The sequence below is a fragment of the Sus scrofa genome, chromosome 13 (assembly GCF_000003025.6).
Source record: "Sus scrofa isolate TJ Tabasco breed Duroc chromosome 13, Sscrofa11.1, whole genome shotgun sequence".
Classification (NCBI taxonomy): domain Eukaryota; kingdom Metazoa; phylum Chordata; class Mammalia; order Artiodactyla; family Suidae; genus Sus; species Sus scrofa.
In genome coordinates, this window is record NC_010455.5 from 44,457,081 (window position 1) to 44,480,523 (window position 23,443).

Consider the following 23,443-nt stretch of genomic DNA (forward strand, 5'->3'; position numbering starts at 1 on the left):
TCCAACCAAATGAAGTCACCTCAAATTCTTTAGAAATGTCCTGAACTTCTCCACCTTTGTAACTTGGCTTAATCTGATTCCTGATTTCTACTTTTTGAAATCACAGTAATATTTCAGGACTCTGATTAGAAGCCACTTCCTCCTTTCACAAGCCATGAACCATCTTTGTTTTTCTTCTGGCATTTCTCACTCAACATTTCAGATGTCAGCTACTTATCCACTCATCTATGTAACACAGAATGAACACATAAATAACCACAAACTTAACTCAAATCAGAGCTATGTTACTGATATTTTCAATATTCAATTATTCTTTTACTTTAAAAAATTATTAAAAGATATGGGACTGATAAAATCTTCTGGCATCGTTTTTCCCCAATTCCCTAGTGATATGTAAATGAGCTGCAAGCCCTAGGAAGCCTACCTAAGCAGTGATTCAAATGCTTTATCTCCAACTTGACATAGTAACTTTGCACAAAGGGAATGAACTGAATTCTGAAATGAACAGCAGAACAAACGGGAAAACTTCACTGTGATCAGTGTTACTTTTATCACCTCTCTCCATAGGCAGACTCAAAAAAAAGAAAGAACCTCCAGAAAATAAAATACAATTCCACCAGGTCAAGTCAGAATGGATTCCATCATACTCAATCACACTGCTGTTCAGTATTTATAGCCAAGGGTCAAGAATACAGTGATATTTTGCGAGAGGGCGTCTAAAATATATATGACAAAATAAGTAAAAGGAAGAGACTAAATCCTCTCTACTTAGTGTCATTTTAAGCTCGGCCTTACTACTGCTGCACAGCATGAATTTCAGCATTTTCAAGGCTATTTGTAAACATAACAAAAAAGAAGAAAGAAAGAAAGAAGGAAAGAAAGAAAGGAAAAAAGAAAAGAAAAAAGAAAAGGATTTATTCGGAATGATAAAAATACAGAAATCTCAACTCTCAGCTCAGAAAGCTTTAAAAGTGACTCACTTGTCAACAACTCCAACCCAGGAATTCAACACTTCTTTAATTATGTGAATTGAGAGATAGAATCTGTGTGGTTGGAAGAGACAGAATAAAATTACTAATCTTCCTGTTAAAACAGTACGTTTCTCTGCATGGTCTTCTCATTGTTTTGCCCTGGGAAGGTCATGGCAAGCAATCAATGCATCTGGTAGCAGGAACATTCATCTTTTTTGGTGTGGGGAATTTTATCCCAGAGTCTCTATATATGAAGAGTATAATTTGAAGCTTCAAATCACACCTTTCTGAGAGAGGACACTTATTAATGACAAAGGGGATTCTGGGCAATGCCGTTCAGATTGTGTGTGCTCTACTGTCAAAGAATATGGGATCAGTAAGCTATCTTATTAAGAGCTATCTAACGAGTTTTATATGTTGCTTTCCTTCATGGATATGGATGAGAATACGACCAGGTGGAGAAAAATCTAGTTTATAAAAGACTATATGTTGCTTTTGGTTAGATGGGACTGTGTAGTCTTAAGAAAATGTTGTTCTGTTTTCCTTAACTACTTCTGAATAGGAAGCTTCTACCCTGAGCATGAAAATACTTTACTATTGTGAATAAATTCATTAAAAAGAAAAATAGTAGTGAAGTTCAAATAGAGATGGAGTGCTGGTTTTTTAACCCTTTTAAATTCAGCTGTCCCTTATATTTTATACATTTTTATTTCAAAGATCCAAAATATTCATTTGATATGTTTAGTCTAGGATTAGGTATTTAGAATGAACCCTATTCAAAACATAGATCTCAGAATCTTAACTGGACTCTCTTGGTGCATACTTAATTTTCAGTAGACTCAAGTTCCAACTATTTTCAAAGAAAACCATAACTATTAATAAAAACAACTGTCTTGATTTTAAGACTTTCAAAATGTATATCCCTGGAAGTATTTTCATGCCATGTATGGCAGTAACAGAGAAGTCAAGGTTGCCAATAAATTACAGGAAAAGATAAACATATTGGAAAAGAAATAAAATTATTATTTTAATTTTAAACAATTCATTATCAAGGAACACAAAAATTAGCTTATAACTATTTAGAATCACAAGTAATAAATATTTTAAAAACTTGTAAGTTTTGCACATGTCAACAAAAACATAAAATGCTGTAGAATTTCTCTTGTACAGTGTAAGCAAGACAGTATTTGGTGGGTGAATTTAAAAATAAATTAGTCAAAGTAGAGAATCATAACACTTAATGTAATATCTAATTTTACTTAAAATGTATCATTGTTCATTCGCTGATATTTTGGCCTAGGGTTACAATCTTGCCTTTATTTATGGGTTTCACATTTTCATTAATATGCATAATATATAGACTTTGATTTCCAGTTCTTATTTTCTTAAAGAGGACTGAAAATTGGAGTTCCTGTCATGAGTCAGCAGAAACGAATCTGACTAGCATCTATGAGGATGCAGGTTTGATCCCTGGCATTGCTCAGTGGGTTAAGGATCTGGCGTTGTGGTGAGCCGCAGTGTAGGTCGCAGAAGCAGCTCAGATCTGGCACTGCTGTGGCTGTGTATAGGCCAGTGGCTATAGCTCCGATTCTAACCCTAGCCTGGGAACCTCCATTTGCCACAAGTGAGGGCCTAAAAAGACCAAAAAATAAAAAAAAATAAAAAAATAGGAGTAAAAGTTAAAGAAATTGCAAAGCAATTTGATCAAAAAATCATTTAGATATTCATAACTTTTCCACCAAAATGGTACTGTAGCTTTTCCCAACTACAATTTAATGACATTTTCAGATGTAATTGAAATTTCCCAAAGCAATCAACTTGGTTAAAATAAATAAAGACTATCTTTTGTCTTTGTACTCATATCTCATTAAGATATATGACATTTAATTAAATTATGGAATTACAATAACTACTGAAACTAGCCTAAACAAGTTTGGAAAACACAATTAGTCTTGATGAGCAAATATCTCAGTTGATAGGGACAGAAGTATATTTAAGAGGAGCCTCTTAGCCCTGAGCACCTTTGTATTACACAGGGAATAGAGAGTTTTGCTTAATGCAGAGTCTGATAAGAGCACTCAGCTAAAAAATGTTGTAGTTTACTTACTAATTTATTTTGGCCATGCCTATGGCATCCCAGGCCAGGAATCACACCAATACCACAGCAGTGACCCAAGCCACAGCAGTGACAACACAGGATCCTTAACCCTCTGAGCCACTGGGGAACTCCAATGTTATAGTTTAATTAGAACTAAATTGTACAGGAGTTCATGTCATGGCTAGTGGTAACAAACCCGACTAGGATCCATGAGGATACACGTTTCATCACTGACCTCACCTGGTGGGTTAAGGATCCAGCATTGCTGTGAGCTGTGGTGTAGGTCAGAGATGCAGCTTGAATCCCATGTTGCTGTGGCTGTGGCACAGGCCAGAAGCCATAGCTTGGATTTGACCCCTAGACTGGGAACTTCCATATGCTGCAAATATGTCCCTAAAAAGCAAAAGTGAAAAAGAAATAAATTTTATAGTAAATATTTAGAACATGTACATTGAAAACTACAAAAATAAACAGACAGGGAGTTCCCACTGTGGTGCAATGTGTTAAGGATCAGGCATTGTCTCTGCAGTTGTTCAGGTTGCTGCTGAGGTGACGGTTCAATCCGCAGCTTGGTGTAGTGGATTAAGAATCTGGCATTGCTGCAGCCTATGGTTCAGGTCGCAGCTCTGGCTCAGATTTAATCCCTGGCCTGGGAAAGTCCATATGCCATGCATGTGGCCAGAAAAGAAAAAAAATAACCAATAGTAAAAAAATATAAACTGAGATCAAGTTACTTGAATTCATGCAAAGATTTTCTTTGTTCTTAGACAGGATTACCATGAAGATGTATGCTTTTCCTACATTAAATTAAAGATACAATGGAATTTTAATCAAAATCCAAATGATCTTTTATTTCTGAATCACTAAAAAATATTTTCCCAAAGGATAAAAAATGCAAGAAGAGTCAAGGATATTCTAAAGAAATGTAATAAAAGGAACCTCTCTATTAATATATCCTAAAACTTATCATGAAGCTACAGTCATGAAAACACAGTGTTTACAGCGCAGGAAGGGAAAGTCACAGGAATGCTTTTCTACCTAGAACTCAAAAATAAAACCAAATGTTAATATGAATTTAGTGTATTTATAAGGAGGCATTTAACACTACTGGTGAGCAAATATATGATTTAATCTACGATGTGGAGGCAATCAGCTAGTTGTTTGACTAGAAAAGTGGGTTTCACATTTCCTTCATTACACCATGATGTATTTCAAATGAGTTAAAAATAGAAAGGCAAGAAAAGTGAAACCAAAAAGGAGTAGAAGAAAATATGCATAAACAGTTTTATAATCTTTGGGTATAAAAGGTACTTTGTGCATAAAACCCAGAAACTATAAAGGGGGAAAGTGGACAGATTTCAGTACTTTAAAAAATTCTTTTTAGGAGTTCACACTGTGGCGCAACAAGAGCACTGTCTCTGGAGCATTGGGAAGCAGATTTGACATAGTCCAGCACAGTGGGTTAAGGATCTAATGTTGCTGCAGCTATGGCACAGGTCATAACTGTGGCTTGGATCTGATCTCTGGCCCAGGAACCTCCATATGTAATCGGGTGGCCAAAGAAAGAAAGAAAGAAAGAAAACAAGACAATTATGTTCACCTAAACATCAATAGGCTAACATAACAAACATAAGGTCTAACAACAAATGACCAAACATAAATTGCACACATATGACAAAGTGTTAATACCATTAAAATGGAAAGAACCTTTAAAAACAAGTCAAGAAGTAGAAAAGTGAATGTTACGTCACAGAGAATTTATAAAAGGAGAAATATCAAGAAACAACAACATGTAAAAAAGAAATACAAATATAAAATTTTAAAAATCACCTATCAGTTTGACAAAGCTGAAAAAGAACTAATGTCTGGCCATAACGTGGGGAGTCAGACCTACTTGTGCCTCATTCATGGGGATGTGAATATTTACAGATGTTTTGGAAACTGGTAACAAATTTGAAACAAATACAACCTTTATATTTAGCGCATACACATTTGGAGAAGTGTAGAAAGACATGTACACAAAGATATTCATTGTAGAACACATAGAGTAGTAAGAAAGAAATCAATAGACAACTTGTTGAATAAATTATGGTGTATCCATAAACTATATTACTACAAACCATTTAAGAGAAGACATATTTTTATGTTTACTGACATGGCAAGATTTTCTTTACAGACTATCCTGCAAAAATCAGGTTGCAAAACGTTAGATATAGAACTATTATTTGTATACATAATATATATATATTAATCTCCTTCTCTATGTCTTCATGTAAATAATATGAATATATCTTATGTGTAGAGGGGACATCTTTGGGTGGTGGGATTACTTTTAGTTCTACTTTATGTATTTCCATATTATTTGATTTTTCTACAATAAATATGCTTTACTTTTGTTTACAGTAAAATATGTAAACTAGTCAACTTAAGCAGGGCTTAGGAAGACTTTCATTGAATTCACTTTATCATTTCAGTTATAATAAAAGCTAGCACTGCGGTAAGACATGATTTATACTTAATCAACAAACTGCATTTTTGGCCAAAATACACATGGAATTAGAGGGAAATAATCATTATTTTGCTTCTCACATAACTGATAGGGTATTTCTGCATATGCATTAATCTAAATATGCAAAATAAATTTGACGGTTAAGGCCTGAAAATTCAAGTCCCAGATCTCCTATTTTGAAGAGAAATACAGCATGGGTAGGCTAGTTTTGGCTGTAACTCAAAACTACCTACAGAAAAGAGCATGTACATTACTATTGGAAGCCCAGATGAAAGGTAGGCTTCACATCAGACTTAATATTGTGGCCTATTACTATCACCAAAAACTCAAGTTATTTCCATATCTAAAGTACTTTACTGTTTTCACCCTGGGTTTCAGTTTAAATTGGGTCTCCTCATGGTTCTATTATGGCTGCCAGTAGCAACAAGGGTGCATGCTTCCTTAATATGTCCACCAAGAGAGGAGGAGTAAAACTTTTCTCCCAGCATGGAATACAATATAGTCTTTCCCTTTAGTCTGATTGGCTCAACTTAGGTCACATGGTCACCCACAAACCAATTGCATTTCTGGTACACTGCCATGTGTTGATTGGCTTGGACAAATCTGTGTCTATTCCTGATGCTGGGGATGAGGAAAAATACCCCAAAAAATTCTAATTCTGTTTAGCATTGAGGCAAGATAACGGCAGGTAACCAATACTGTCCACTAAAAATAACATTTTTTTCCTATTTTCAAGGTACAATTAAAAGTTTCATTTGAATCACCTCAACTGACTGGTCACACTGATTAAATTTACTGAATAATTTGGATTATCCACATCACTTTAATAATATGTTTTGCTTCAATGAATTTGGGATCATGGAACAAGTGTAAATTTTCAGCCAAATTAATGCAAATGTTTCATATTGCTATTTTCCCCAAAGATCTGGCATTTTAAGTAGAGAGGTACATTTGTTGTAAATAAAAGCAAAATAAATTACTGCATTCTCTCAATATCTTTGTTGCTATCATATGTGGAAAAAAAATCTTGGTTAAGATTTTGACTTTAAAGCCTACTAGTGAATTGTTTTTGTTCTGAAACCAGAGTTCACTGACAAGATAATATTGAGATACTGAGTTATAGATTTTTCCAGAAACAAAGAATATGCCAAAAGATAGTGATTAAAGAAATCCTTAAATAAAAGCATTTGGATGAGTCCACAAAACAGAAATACACAGAGTTCTCACTGTGAGTAGAGAAGATAAAAATGTTCTTGATCATAAATCCCCCTAAATTTTGGTGTATAAAATATGTAGAATGTAAACTTTGGTTTTCTTTTCCATTAAATCTTTTCTAACATGGTCGCTTATTGCCAGGTCTTAAGAAATAAACAGACACTCAATTTGGCATAATATTTAACTTAATGCTGAAGCAGACCTACATCTCTTCTGTGAATACTGATGGTTTTCTGCACTCAGGCAAAAAAAGGTGAGAGTAAAGGCCTATGCTTTGCCCCTCTGTAAAGAGCTCAAGGCAGCCTTCTGACTCAAATCCTAATTGAATATTGACTAAGACAGCTTTGAGCTTTCAGCACATAAAATGGAGGGGGAAATATGAAAAGCTCTTTGGATCAAACAGCAGACTCATGATTGTTTAGAACTGCTGCTTCAATGGGATCGAGGTGGGGAACTGTGCTTCTGACTAATTAAAACAAGGACAAACCAGTATCTGTTTACTCTGAAAGTCTATAATGCTGAATTATAACACACAGAAGTACACAGGCTGCCTGTGGCAAGTAGATAGTAGAAAGAAATCCTTTTCTTCATTGCCAGGCAAACAGGAGAGCTGGCCAAATAAATAAATAAATAAAAATAAAAAAATTTAAAAAGTGGGGCCACTGTCAAAGCTCATAGGAAGTTGTTTCTAACCTGGCCAGGGGAAAATGCTGGAGCAAATCATGTCCTTTGCAAATAAGACATTCTGCTTGTGTTGACAATATTCTTTGGAAAATCTCAAGCTTCAACTGCCTTAGGGGAAAACACATCACGTCAAGACATTGTCAAGGCTAATCACCCCCTATCTGGCAATCACTCAGATGTCTACCTTATCTGTGATGGGCCCTAGGCCTCAGTACAGTGGTACCACCATTGGAGCTACTCAGGGGTATAGCTCATTTTCAAAGACTCCTGACTGCCTGTCAAATAAAGAACAACATGCAAAGTTTACTAATACTCATTGTTTACCACAACCTGGTCCCAACCTACCTTTCCAATCTTACACCTTGTTCTTGGGTCTACTTTTGAGAGGCTTCTGGTCATTGCTCATGCTGTCCATAGAATGGCAATTCTCCTGCCTCCCCATATTCAAATACTATCTATTCCTCAGCTGCAGTGCAACCTCCTCCAGGTAGCCAACTGGGACCCTCCAGGACTCTCCAGTAATTAAAGCAGTGGTCTGAAGCCCTTCAGATGATGTCATAACCTGGTGATCTAGGGATATCTGATCTATGTCATAACCTGGTGATCTAGGGATATCTTAGACTGAAGTCACCTTTATTCCCAGCAGAGATAACAGAGATAACAATGACAGATGGGAAATAAAACCCCTCTTCATTACTAGAACTCAGATGACTTGGCTGAAGCATTCTTTACTCCTATGCAGTCAAGATTTTTACCATCTCTATCAACAGATGAAAGGTAGAAAAGATGATGGTACCCACTACTGTGCAGGAAGAGAGAGACTCTTGGGAACTTGTGCTTCCCTTTTTATGTAGGTGACTCAAATCACTAACAAACGTAGTCCAATAACTTTTCTGAAATCTTGCCACTGAGATCAGAATCTTTTCACTTAAGGAGGAATGAGGAAGGTTAGGGAGTTTGTACTCTAAACCCTCAAGATGTTTGTGCAAACCTAGGTCAGTTTTGGGGATAGAATCACATGCTGATAGGAACAAATCCAAGCATCTCTCCTAGTCTGGTGGGGCACTCTTAGAAATTTTCTCTCCAGATTCTATAGCTATACCCCAAGCCAAGCCTCCTCCACTGCCCTCCTGTAGGCTTAATATAAACCTGGGCTTGTTATGGGGCCAGATTAAGCTCCATTTTAATCCCTTGGGTCAACTGGAATCTAAAGTGGAATTGCATGTATGTTTCCTGAAATGATGCCAGGTCCAGCTCTATTATCTCTATTTGTGTCATTATAGTCTCCCCAGTGTTATGCAGGAGGGTTTCTGCACCTTCACGGGAAGGTATGAGTATACTGGTCACCAAAATTCAATATAATTTAAAAGACAAGCACCTCACTTCAGATTTTTAAGATTTGTAAGAAGAGAAATGAACACTCATACCCCACACACTATGATGACATACATAAAAATTACTCTAATAACCTGAAGAAAAGGGTTGACAGTTGTTCTAGTAGAACGCCTTTGAACTAATGATTTAAGACACTTTGACTTCAAGGCATTTCTGAGATTTTCCACAAATTTCCCCACAAAAATATAAAGATCATCTGTGCTGGATAAAACATTCAAGCCTAATCTGTGACCTTTTCTCACACTGTGAAAACATTTAGACTCTTCCCTTCTGCCCCTATTCCATATTCTCCACACACTGTGCTTAATCTTCTTAAAGAGCTGTCGTGGTCATGGCATTGCTTGGCTCAGAATTCACAGTGGTTCTCCATGGCCTTCAAGATAAGTTCCCCCGGGCCCCACCCAACCCCATCACACTGGGGTTGAAAGGCATCCACAATCATGAACAAACCTTTGTTCTAATTCATTTTTTCCTCTAATAATGGAATCTTATACAATAGTATTTGTTCAGAGGTGCTCAGACTTGCTTTGCATTATTTCATCATGAATACATTAAAGTATCTTTCATTCTTCCCAAATCCATCACACCCTCATCCCTTGATCTACTCAGTCAGCTTGAGGCCACTTCTTCCATCAAGCCTCGTCAGAGGCTCTCTTATCTGTTAAGCAATAGGGCATGGTGACCAGAGTCTTGAAACTTTCCAGGGGTCTTAAAAAAAATCTAGGATCTCAAATGAAATGTATTGTCTCCAAAATGTAAGAATAAAAATGGAAAATCGCAATTAATAAAGGTTTGGTTAAACGACTTCCAAATGTAGGTTAACTTCATTAATTTTTAAGTTTAGAGCTCATAAAATATCACTACAGTTAAAAACAACAGGTGAGACTATTCTTTTTTTTCAGTTTGCAAGGGATCCTATGAATATACACGATTCCTGAGAAGTCACAATCATGTATTAATCAAATCATATAGACCAAGAGTTTCAAAAGCAATGCTGAAAACATCCTTTCCAGTTTTTCCATGATAAAAAAGATAAGTGAGTGTTGGATGTGAGGTACATTACAATATATTTGCTGTGAGGCTTTATAATAATGAGAGTTAGCATAACTTTCCAAAGTCTTCAATGGTCCTGGATACTTATTGTGAATCTACAGTGAACTCTGCAATGTCAGGGACCTAGATACATTTAGGGCACCCAGGCTGGTGTCACACGGTTTCATCCTGCCAGGAAGACATCTCTCTAGACCCCATTTCCACTCCAAAACAGGATTTAGATTATAGGGAGTTCCTGTTATGGATCAGTGGTAATGAACCTGACTAGTATCCATGAGGATGTGGGTTCGAAACCGATACCTGGCCTCATACAGAGGGTTAAGGATCCGGCATTGCCATGATGTGTGGTGCAGGCTACAGATGCGGCTTGGATCCCATGCTGCTGTGGGTGTGATGTAGGCTGGCAGCTACAGCTCTGGTTTGACCCCTCGCCTAGGAACTTCCATATGCCACAGGTGTGCCCCCCCCCAAAAAAAAGATGTGAAAGAAGGAAGAGAAGGAGGAGGAGGAGGAGGAAAAGAAGAAAATAACTACTCAAAAATGTTTTACCTTTTCAGGGCTGCACCTGCAGCATATGGAAGTTCCTGGGTGAGGGGTCAAATCTGAGCTGCAGTTGCAGTCGACACCATAGCCATGGCAACACCAAACCCAACCTCCATCTGCAAACTACATGGGAACTTGTGGCAATGCCGGATCCTTAACCCACTGAGTGAGGTCAGGGATCAAACCTGTATCTTCATGGACACTATGTCAAGTTTTTAACCCATTGAGCCACAACAGGAACTCCCAAAAAAGTTGTTTTGGAGAAAAATATGAGTTTATCTCAGTGGACTTACTATAAATGGTAGGGAATATTTATGACTCTAAACAATCAAATATTCAGCAATCATAAACTCATGCATCCACAATTTACTGATACAGGCACTATCTACACATAAGATGCTCAGTAAAATCATCTCTGAAGAGTTAGGAGAGAGAAATAGGTATACACTGAAGTAATAGGTGCTCAACGCTATAATGTAATTAATAAAGCACAAGGGTTTTTTTTTTTAACCTTTTATTTTTTTTTCTACTGTACAGCATGGTGACCCATTTACACATACATGTACACATTCTTTTTTCTCACATTACATGTTCCATCATAAGTGACTAGACAGAGTTCCCAGTGCTACACAACAGGATCTCATTGCTAATCAATTCCAAAGGCAATAGTCTGCATCTATTAACCCCAAGCTCCCAGTCTACCCCATTCCCTTCCCTTCCCCCCTTGGCAACCACAAGTATATTCTCCAAGTCCCTGATTTTCTTTTCTGTGGAAAGGTTCATTTGTGCCGTATATTAGATTCCAGATATAAGTGATATCATATGGTATTTGTCTTTCTCGTACTGACTTATTTCACCTAGTATGAGAATCTCTAGTTCCATCCATGTTGCTGCAAATGGCATTATTTTGTTCTCTTTTATGGCTGAGTAGTATTCCATTACGTATATATACCACATCTTCCTGATCCAATCATCTGTCTATGGACACTTGGGTTGATTCCATTTCTTAGCTATTGTGAATAGTGCTGCAATGAACATGTGGGTGTATGTCTTTTTTAAGGAAACTTTTGTCCAAATATATGCCCAAGAGTAGGATTGCTGGGTCATATGGTAGTTCTATGTATAGATTTCTAAGGTATCTCCAAACTGTTCTCCATAGTGGTTGTACCAGCTTACATTCCCACCAACAGTGCTGGAGGGTTCCCTTTTCTCCACAGCCCCTCCAGCACTTGTTATTTGTGGATTTATTAATGATGGCCATTCTGACTGGTGTGAGGTGGTATCTCATGGTAGTTTTGATTTGCATTTCTCTTATAATCAAATATGTTGAGCATTTCTTCGTGTCCTTGTTGGCCATCTGTATATCTTCCTTGGAGAAATGTCTATTGAAGTCTTTTGCCCATTTTTCAATTGGGTCGTTGGCTTTTTTTTTGTATAGGTTGCTTGTATATTCTAGAGATTAAGCCCTTGTCAGTTGCATCATTTGAAACTATTTTCTCCCATTCTGTAAGTTGCCTTTTTGGTTTCTTTTTTGTTTCCTTTGCCATGCAAAAGCTTGTCAGTTTGATTAGGTCCCACTGGTTTATTTCTGCTGTTATTTCTGTTGCTTTGGGAGACTGACCTGAGAAAACATTCGTAACGTTGATGTCAGAGAATGTTTTGCCTATGTTCTCTTCCAGCAGTTTGATGGTGTCTTGTCTTATATTTAAGGCTTTCAGCCATTTTGAGTTTATTTTCCTGCATGGTGTGAGGGGTGTGTTCTAGTTTCATTGATTTGCATGCCTCTGTCCAGGTTTCCCAGCAATGCTTGCTGAAAAGACTGTCTTTTTCCCATTTTATGTTCTTGCCTCCTTTGTCCAAGATTAATTGACCATAGGTGTCAGGGTTTATTTCTGGGGTCTCTATTCTGTTCCATTGGCCTGTATGTCTGTTTTGGTATCAGTACCACACTGTCTTGATGACTGTGGCTTTGTAATATTGCCTGAGGTCTGGGAGAGTGATGCCTCCTGCTTGGTTTTTGTTCCTCAGGAGTGCTTTGGCAATTCTGGGTCTGTTGTGGTTCCATATAAATTTTTGGATAGTTTGTTCTAGTTCTGTGAAAAATGTCCTGGGTAATTTGATAGGGATTGCATTGAATCTGCAAATTGCTTTGGGTAGTGTGGCCATTTTTATATTATTAATTTTTCCAACTCAGGAGCATGGAATATCTTTCCATTTCTTTACATCTTCTTTTATTTCCTTAATGTTTTATAGTTCTCAGCATATAAGTCTTTTACCTCCTTGGTCAGGTGTATTCCCCGGTATTTGATTTTTTGGGGTGCAATTTTAAAAGGTATTGTATTTTTGTATTCCTTTTCTAATATTTCATTGTTAGTATACAGAAATGTGACTGATTTTTGAATCTTATATCCTGCTCCTTTGCTGAATTTATTGACCAGTTCAAGTAGTTTTTGGGTTGAGTCCTTAGGGTTTTCTATATATAGTATCATGTCATCTGCATACAGTGACAGTTTTACCTCTTCTCTTCCTATTTGGATGCCTTTTATTTCTTTTGTTTGTCTGATTGCTGTGGCTAGGATTTCCAGTACTATGTTGAAGAGCAGTGGTGAGAGTGGGCATCCTTTACTTGTTCTAGATTTTAGTGGAAGGCTTTCAGCTTTTCTCCTTTGAGTATTATATATTTTCTGTGGGTTTGTCATAAATGGCTTTTATTATATTAAGGAATGTTCCCTCTCTACCCACTTTGGTAAGAGTTTTTATCATGAATGGATATTGGTAAAGCACAAGGTTAAGAGTACTGGCTAGAGTTAGACTATGTGGGCCCCAACCCAGTTCTACTCTTACTAAATGTGTGACCTAAGACAAGTTTCTTAACTGTTTTGCCACTTGGTTTCATCATCTGTAGAGTTAAGATGATTAGTACCTGTCTTACAATGAATAGATGAGATAAAAGCTTATAAATTTCTTGAACAATGAATAGATTAAACATCCAATAAATTGTCACTGACTTACTCCTATTCTTTATAATGATGAGGTGTCATTGCCTACCTACGAGAGCAGTGGGCAAGCTGGGAAAGGCTTTTCAAGATGGAGGCACAGCATGGCAGACACTGTAGCATGAAAGAGCATGCAGCAATGCAAGGAGAAAAAATGCTTACTATAGGCTACAGCCAAAGCTGAGTGCAGAAATGCAGGAGTTGAGCCTGGATGGGGAGGGATGATCTAGTTATGCCATGAAAAAGAGTTTAGAGTTTGTCTTATGTTGGCAATAGAAACTCACAGAAGCATTCTGATCAGGGAAAGGTCAGGATTGGTTTTGTGCTTCAGAATGATCACTTTGGTAGCTGGATGGAATGTGGGCAATAAAGCAATCAGAGAGAATAGTTAAAAGGTTGTTGCACAAGTCCATGCAAGTGATCATGAGAGCCCAAAGCAGGCAGCAGTGATGCAGATGAAGAGGGGGAGAAAAAGATAAAAACTTTATCAGGAGGAATATCAACAGGATGTGTGTATCACTTGGCGGCAAGGATGGGATGATTAACAGTGAAGATGTGAAGGTGAGTTGTGCACTTCAGCCTCTAAATCCTTGGCTACACAGTAGCATCAGAATTGTACTTACCAGAACTGTAAAATAATGCATTTATCTTCACTGAGTAGAATATAGAGGTAGAAAGAGTCTTGGTAAGACATTCTACTGTTGAGTGGTCTAAGGACATCCCAGGGAAGATAGGTTGAAGGCCAGAGCTCTTCCAAGTGTAATTTGTAGGCCAGTGCCATCTGAGAACTGCTTGTTACTGGTCTGCACCAAGATAAAGTGCTAGCACTAGAAATTACATCAAATTCATCACTAATCTGTTCAATTCTACTGACCGTTTTTTGTAGCAAGATTTTTTTGAAGGAAGTGACCAGATTTACATTTTAGTGCAAGATCCTTATCTTGTTGTAGACCCATGACAAAGCATTAACTGATTTCACCAGTCTTAGAGCATGCCTTCTGCAGCACTGATGTAGATGACTAGAGGTGTGATTTGGGGTCTGGTGAGAGGCTTACGCTGGAGCTCCGGATTTGAGAGCAGACATGTAGAGCTGTTGGTAGCTAAAGATATCATCAGTGGTGAGGTTTCTGAGAGGTGGGACAGAGATGAGAAGAGGGATTTATTAGTTTGCTAGGACCCCTGGGACAAAGTACCACAAACTAGGTGGCTTAAACAATAGAAATTGATTGTCTTACATCTGGTGGCAGGGTTGGTTCCTTCTGAGGGATGTGAGCCAGAATACATTCCGTGCCTGCCCCTAGCTTCAGGCCATCTTTGGTGTTCCTTGACTGTAGAAGTATCACTTCAATATCTGCCTTCTTTACATGCTGTTCTCCCTGTGTACTTGATTCTGTGTCTAAATTTCTCCTTTAATAAAGACACCAGTCATAAAGGATTGGGGTCCACCCTAGTGACCTCATCTTAACTAATTACATCTGAGAAGACTTTATTTCCAAATTAGGTCATATTCTGAGTATTGGGGGGTTAGGACTTCAACATATGGATTTGGGGGGGTACATGGGGGGGGATCAACCTATGAAGATAGTCAAGGATGGAGACCTGAAAAAACCAATATTTAAGATTCAGATGCTCACTATATCTGCCAGACCTATGAGCTCTGTTCAATGCTCATGTACCTCAACTTCTCAACCAGATTGATAGCTTCCTAGAGATCAGGAAAGCTGTCTAAAATGTCTTTCCATATTTTGCCTACAGAATTTTAGTGAGTTTCTTGTGTGTAGAAGTGGTTCAAAACAATGTTTTCTGATGATGTATAACAAACAAAAATTGAATATGGAAGAGCCCCCAAGAAATGTTTTGAACACAGTATGTTGTGACACACTGCCTTATAGACAACAGTTGCTGTACTTGTCAGAAAAATCGCCAAAGGAAATGTTCAAGATATATTTTAACTCATTTGCTTAAACAACTCAATGCCTACCATCCACACCAAAAGGCTGTTCTTCTGTATGGGCAACAGAAGGCATAATTATTTGCAAGAATTTTCAATGTTTTCCCTTTGCTTTCTTAAGTAGCACAGTAGATTCTCCATACCACTGTGCCTATCTGCCAAAAGCCTATTGGTTTTTTTTCAAAGTGCTATGGCCCCTGGAGGGTTTGAAACCTAGCAGGTACTCCTGGAAAATTTAGGGTTTAAAAGAAGAAGTTAACTGAAAAGTATCTCAGCACTTTCCTACTGCATGAAATGCTCCTGAGAAGCAGCATCAAATGACAGGTTGGGATTTTTCTCCTGTAGGCTGCTAGAGGACATCAAGACATTATCAGTTTGCTCCATAGCTCTAAATTTTGAAAGAGTAGCCAGAAGCTTGCACATTTAAGGGCTTGATAATTCAATTTATTTTTCAAACCTCTCAAATGTTTCCCCGGCTTGTTAAAATGAAAAGAATGGCTTAGCTAAGATAATTTTCCCTTTTGACTAGTGAAAGGTATCAGAAAAATCCATACTAAGCAGTTTTATTTTATAGGTATTTCACACTCATCTTATATTCTTATTATCACAACCAATATACAATAGCACTATAGTCATTATTTATTTATAGCCTAACTACATTCTAAAAGGACTTTAGATAGCTTATAATGAGAGAGAAAACAGTGCCAAAATCTCCTGAGAATAAAAGTAGAGAAAAGAAGCATATTTATTTATGTCTAAATATGCCGAACTTTAATTCTATTATATGACTTTGGCAACATTGAAATTTGATAATATTTTCAACAGACTAAATATTACTATAGTGCCAATGACTGATTATTGTTTTCTTTCCTTCAGAAAGAACTAAATCAAATAAAACATATGCCCAATATGGAGATACACTTTTCACCTTAGCTTAAGGTTTGGTCACTTAAACATACACGATTCAAGTTCAAGTGAGATTCAGTCACAGCAAGAAATTCTTAAATGCTTATGGTCTTTGAAAGATGACTTTTCTCTATAACAGATCTAGAAATTTGGTATAAATAAACCAGACTGGGAGGTGATTTATGGTGCGTTTCTGCAACATAAATTATTTTGAAACCATGTGGTAATTGGCTTACCCATGTTTTTCACTGATAATCTTTTATAAAAGTATGTAAGTTTGTCTCTATGATAGAGGCAAACTATATTTAAAAACTCCTTCACCACCTCTCCTTAGAAACTTCCTAGGAAATAAAGCATCAGTGCAGAATTTCAACAGTCAATCTTTACAAGAACCTACTGTGTTCCAGGCACTGTTTGAGGAGGTCGAGAATCAAAGAGTAATAAAATATGGTCCCAGTCTTTGGGATTCCTACAGCCTACTGGGAAACAGGCACTCATAGAAAAGGCAATTTAAATATAATGTATAGGAGGAAAAGTAGAAATGGACTAGGGAATTTCAGGAGCATTCAGCCTGATACAATGGTTTGGGTAAGGTATCGTGAAGGAGCTAACGTGAGTTAATGAAGGGATAAACAAGAGCAAATTAAGTCAGAAAGATGTTCTAACATAAGGAACAGAATGAGCAAAAGTATTGTAGTTTAAAATAGCATGGGGGCATTTGGTGGATAAAAAAGCAAGAATACTGTTATTATAATTACTGGTAATATTTGTTGAATATTCATCATATATTAAGGATTTGTTAAGAAGTTAACATAATTTCTTTCTTGTAAGACTCATGATTACTTTACAGATGAGGAAACTAAGATTTAAAGAGATTGGATAATGCACCCAAGAGCACACAGCTGCTAGGTCACCAAACTGACCAGGAATTTGAACCAGAGACTGATGGCCTGCAAAAGTAAGGAAGTGTCTCAACACAAAAGGAATGGGGATATGTTGTACCCTCAACCCCATTTATCCTGTAGATGATGCTATAATGGCAACCATCACCTTCTGGGTCTATTTATCATGTCAATAATAATGATGATCATGATGATGACAGCCATAATGAATATAAGGTTAACTATGCTCAATACTTCACACACAGTTTCATGGATAAAAACAACGCAAAACCGCACATATCAACTTATCAATAATAAGAACACTTGCATACCACTTAGCACATGCCAGGCACTGTTCTAATAGCTTCACTATATTATCTCACTTAATTTTCACAAGAACTCAATGATGGAGGTACCGTTAGTATCACCACTTTATTGATGAGTAAACTGAGTAGCAGAGAGTTTAAGTAAGTTGCCCCAAATCAGAGCCAGTCTGAGGTATGTCCAGGAAAGCAAACCTAGGCATTCAAGTTTCAGAGTCTATGCTCTTAACCACTGTCCTTCACTAGCCATCATATGCCAACAGCAATGACCAGACTTTAAACCACTGATTGAGTTTATCCCTTTTTTACCTGCTAACAACAGAAAAGTAATTCTTCCACATGCTTGGACTGACAAATAGAAAAATAATAAGGTAATTTTAATTGTCAGCCCTCCAATTCTGTGGAGACTATAAATCTGATCCTGAGAGAGACACTGTTGCCAGAGACAGGGAACAGAGAGTTCCTTATTTCAGTTATTTTTCTTGGATACATTACAGAGGCCAGGATCAGACCATCAATATCTGTGCAACAATGGCAAGAAGAGACAGGTGTTGACAAGAACCAGATAGCTGGTGTCCTACCAACTATATATATATATATATATATATATATATATATATATATATGGCATAATTTTAGTTAAAAGTGATTAGCATTCCATTATTTAAGTTACAGCTAGTAGTCTCATTTCTATTTCTTTTTGCAGACTCATAAAAACTCAGGTTGAGCTCTGCTACATCTTCCAATTACAAGAGAAGACAGAAATATAAATTTGTTTACTTGAAATATGTTGAAGGTTTTAAATGTTGGGAAATAACTCAAAAATTGGAAAAATACATTGTAGACGAAATACACGTGTGAGTCAGTTTCATCCCTCAAGCTGAATTTCTTGTATAGCCTCCAGCCTTGTAAACTTTTAAGATCTCATCCTACTCATCTAAAATTTTAGGTAGTCGGACAAATCGAACTCTAACTTTATCTCTAACCATCTCAGATTCTTTGAAGACAATTCCTTATTTTGTAATGTGAAAACATACCAAATGCAATTTTGAATGGAATTATGTCTTAATAATAAGTAACCGAATTGTCCTGAAAGAAATATTAACCATTACATGCAGAGATGAAAGTACAGATAATCTGAGGCTGCCCCATCCCGTTTGCATAAGGCAGATGAAAAAACTACCCCAGAGACAGAAGATGACTTGCCTGCCATGGGTAATTTATTAATGGTAGAGTTTGAATTCAAACACAGTTCTCAATATGTATTTCTCTTCATCAGTAAGCTTTCTTTATTCTGACAAGGAAATCATTTGAACTCCTAGATCCAACCATACCTGCAGTCAATGACCCTACACTGGATTTTTCAATTACATGCGCCAATAAACCTTTCCCCTTCCCTTTATTTTCCTATTTATGTAGCCACTTCAGTTGGGTTTCTGTCACTCGGAATCAATGAAATGGACTAACAGTCCCATAAGCAATGACTCCTTTCCACATACCTGCTACCTCATGCTCTTCTCCAGACTAGAATACCTGTCTTTCCTTAGGCTTACACAAATCATACAAATTCATGAAGATTTTCCCTACTGCTACATCCAGTATGTGTGTATGTGTGCATGCATACACACTGTCTCCCCTTCTACTTTACTATTTGTAATCAGCATCTTAAAATCAAACACTATCTTATTCTCAACTCATTTGACATGTATGTATGTTATCTTCCAAATTAGAACAGAAGCTCACCAATTCAGAAGTGTAACTCAAAACTGTCTTCTGGTTCTGCCACCAAGCCTGGGAGAGAACTTTTTTTTTTTTTAGAACTTAGGTCTAAGTTAGTAGAACTCTCCTAATCACTCCAACTTAAATTTGGCCCCACTGGTTTTATTTCAAGGTGATAGCCTATGGTATGTCTTAAATTTGTTTTTGCAGGAGAATGACCTTGGAATCATCTGACTTTTACACTTTTTACACAGTATAATTTTTCAGGAATGAAAGATTTAATTTCCTTTGTTCTTTAGTCCAGTTTTAGGTGAGCAAAATCTATTTCAAGTGTGTAATGAGGCAAGAACTTCTCTTATTACTTTTTTGGTATTATGCATCTTCAGACTGTCTCAGCCAGTACCAGTGCATAACAGTTCCTGCCCAGCACACCAAGAAGATTGGAGGTGGGAGATGCCAAAAAGCATACTTAAGAAATTCAATACTTTCCCTGAAGAAGAGGAAAATGTATTATTCTTTTTGAAGGAATCCTAGTTTAACAGTCATTTAGTTTTCTCAAAAGGTGAGACTATTTTATTTTTAAAATGCAAATCATGGTACACTGACAAAGCAATTCTTATGAATTTTTGAATAGTGGAGCTAACCCCAATGCCTCAAAGCGTATCTGAAGATGCATCACCATTATTGATTTAAAGTACACACACACAAAAAAAATATAGTCACCTAGCACTAGATTTTAAATTTTATGAAAGTTATGGGCTTTTGAGTCATAATGGAACAACCAAGTCCGAGAAGTAAATGAATAAAGATGGAATTTCTGTGGCTAACAATGACTCAACATAGCCATCATTTCAGGGCAGTATATAAGCTGAATCACATGGAAATGAGTAACCTGAACTTAGAACACATTTGGTCTAGTCATAAAGTTCTCTTGAATGAAAAAGGAGTTCACATAGAAGAGACAGTTTTAGGACTGCCCCCTTTCTTTCCTCATATACATAAAGATGCACATGTACACACACTTAGAAATGCACACATAATGTTCATTTTGGACATTTGCAATCCAGCCACTATGAATAATTTCCAGTGAATTAAAAAAAAAACTGGTCATGTTAATCTAAACATTACACAGAATTGTTTTCAGTGCCTACTTTAACATTCCCTCAATAACATCTGTAAGTAGCCAGTTCACATGAGGTAGCTACCCATCACCACTGCTACATAATCTAGACATAATCTAGAAATATATGGTAGAGCTCTGCCACACCAACTTCAAGGTATTCACTCTATAAGTCTGACAAAAATTAAGAAGAAACCTCAGAACTGTTTTTCAAATTGTCATTTATCAGCTGCTAAAACATAGTGACAGCCTGTTGACCAGGTTTTAGTTTTGATCATAAGTTATCATTACTAGCAGGTTATATTTAGATTCACAGTAGTGCAAGGAAAACATACCTACAACTGACAAAACATGTTTCCACCAAGTCTGTTTAACGTCCCTTCTTTTAACTGGGAAGATGTTGGAAAGCTTTGGAGTTCTCTTTCTCAGTAAAAGTGAAAGCAAAGTAATTAACTATCAGAGTGATCCAGCAAAGGTAGCTTTTCTCTCTGCTCCTTCCCAATCGTTCCTCTGAGATAAGATACTCTTTTTTTTTTCCAGCTCTACATAGAAAGACTGACAACAGTCTGCTGTTCAGATTTACCAGCTTGACAGCCCATCTCTCTCTTTCATATTCTTTATGAAGTTAGTATCAGATGCTAATTTTGCCCATGTTGACTATATGATAGGTGCCTAAAGGGGGACAGACAGGCTTCTCTCAACTCAAATAGAAATAACCCTGGGTAAATAAGTACACTAGACATGTCAGGATGCTAGCTGTTTTTCATTTTAGAATGTTCCTGGTGAGTGTTGCCTATTAATAAGATAGGATTTGAAATCAGAGAGCTCCATGCCTAAACTCCCATTCTTTCACCTGTCTACCTAGTACTTTAGGCAAATTACAAAAACTCTCTGGGCCTCGGTTTTCTCTTCTAAAAATGAGGGTGGTAATTCCTATATTGCTAAGGTTATAAGGAGAACTTAAAATGTTCTAAGATCAGAAACAGGAATTTAGGTTAAAAACTAAAGAAATTTTAAAAAGCTGTACATGTTATTTAACAATAATGTATCACTATTGGTCCTTTAATTGTAATACATGTACTATACTACTCTCAGATAATAGGGAAAACTGTGTCTAGGGTGTATGGGAACTCTGTACTATTTTCTCAATTTTTCAGTAAGTCTAAAACTCTTCTTTAAAATGGTCTAGGGTAAGTGCTTTGTACAAAGTAGGTACTTGAAAAATGGTAGCCAGTGTTATGACATGGTCTATTTGGTTTTATAAAGTCTATTAAACTCTGTACAATATAATCTTTCCTTTCAACTTTATTGAGATGTACTTGACGTATAGCATTGTGTAACTTTAAAGTATTCAGCATGATTTGACAATATGACTTTTTCTTTCCCCCAGTTCAGCAATTCATTTTTCATAGGCAGATTGTTCTCTGCCCCCGTCACTCTATTCTCTTTCTCAACATCATTTTTTGTCTTTTTCTAGTTCATCCATTTCTATTCATGTTTACTTTACAACTAGTTGATATTTCTCCAAGACTAATTTCAGTTTATCAATCTTATTTGTTGGCTTTAAATTTCACCACAATGATTAAGCAAACTTTTAGATACTTTCAATAACTGCTCCTTTAAAAAAAGAATCCAGTCCTAAGCTTTCTGTTTGAAGAAAAACAGCAGAATAGCCTTTTACAGAAAGGCACTAAACTTAGAGATATAGTTATGGAAGAGCTTGTTTTCTTTGTAATAAAGAGATATTCAGCTTCCCAATATAGCCAACATCCCTGAGGCAGCTTTGCTAGGATATGTATTTAGCAGTAGTCTGCTGCAATAACTAAAATAGTTTGACCAAATGCCAGTGTTATCAATCTTTCCCAGAGTCCCTCTGAATGTTAAGGTCATGTGTAAAAACAGAACTCACTGCCCCTCAAAACCACAACTTTGGATCCAGGTAAAACATACCAGATGAGATAAACAAGCCTCATGATGAACTTTCTCAGGTGGCTGAAGGTTCTGTTTAGAAAAACTGGATCTTCATGAGAATGGCTTTCTTTCCCCATTCCGATGCCATATTTAGAAGGACAGAGCTGTAGAGGCTTTTGATGGATTAAAGAAAGCTTTAAAATTTTTCTTTAAGTGGCAATAGTTTTCAATGCCAAAATAACAGAACATTATTAGTGGGTGTGGTTATTAATAGATTTTGGAAATGAGTTTCTTCTGCTATAAGGACACAATTAACAGCATAATTCCAATCTGAAACATGAATCAGGACCCAAGACCCATCCTTAAAACAATATCCAAAAACTTTTACTGTTCTGAGAATATTTTTGCTCTATTGTAGTTGAAAAAACTCAAAATACAGGTTGAAAAAACAAATGACCACTGATGGGGGGGGGTAAAGAGTCAAGTGTGTAGCCCACCTGTGCTTTCTCAACCAGGAAATGAGTTTTATTTCTAATAGGCAAGCTTATGAGAGCTGAAACGAGTCATCAGCTCTGGGCGGTGTGTGTATATATACAAGCAAAACAAACAGAGAAATCTGTGCTAACTCAAGATAAGAGTGGATAAATATAGGAAAACCTAACACTCTACTACACACAACATATAATTCAGCCTTAAATGACAACAACGGAGAAATTCACTAGTTTAAAAAACTGGTCTTCCAACCTTGATGGGGCTACCGCTGGCTTTAACCGCCCCTCTAGGGGTTTAACTAGCGTTTCTGATACTTCAGCTGCTTCAGATTCATCTAAAAGAGACAGAACAGTTTCTTCACTAACTTACTGCAGCTGGGTAGCTGACCGCTTCTAGTCGGTTCGCCGCCACTGGCCCTCAACCTGCAGTAACTAACAACTCCTTTCTCTGGCTGGAGAACAACTGATAGAAATATGCACTTTTGTTCCCATGAAAGGTAGCCCGAAACCGCCTCAGCCTTGCCCTAGCTTCAGACACAAAAAGCTTTTGATGCTTGTAATTGCGAGGCTTTTTGCTGCTGCACTTTTTCAAGCTAGCAGCGGCAGGGCTTGGAGAGCATCGGAGAGCCAGAAGGTGGCGGCGAAGTCACCTTGGGATGAAGAGAAAAGGGTCAAAG

General features: G+C 37.0%; 1 protein-coding gene across 41 annotated transcripts in view; it reads right to left on the bottom strand.

Moving 5' to 3' along the window:
- The window catches only part of CADPS (calcium dependent secretion activator), a 503,292-nt gene that overhangs the window by 477,387 nt on the left and 2,462 nt on the right, over positions 1–23,443 (bottom strand). The gene's annotated exons all lie outside the window — the stretch shown is intronic.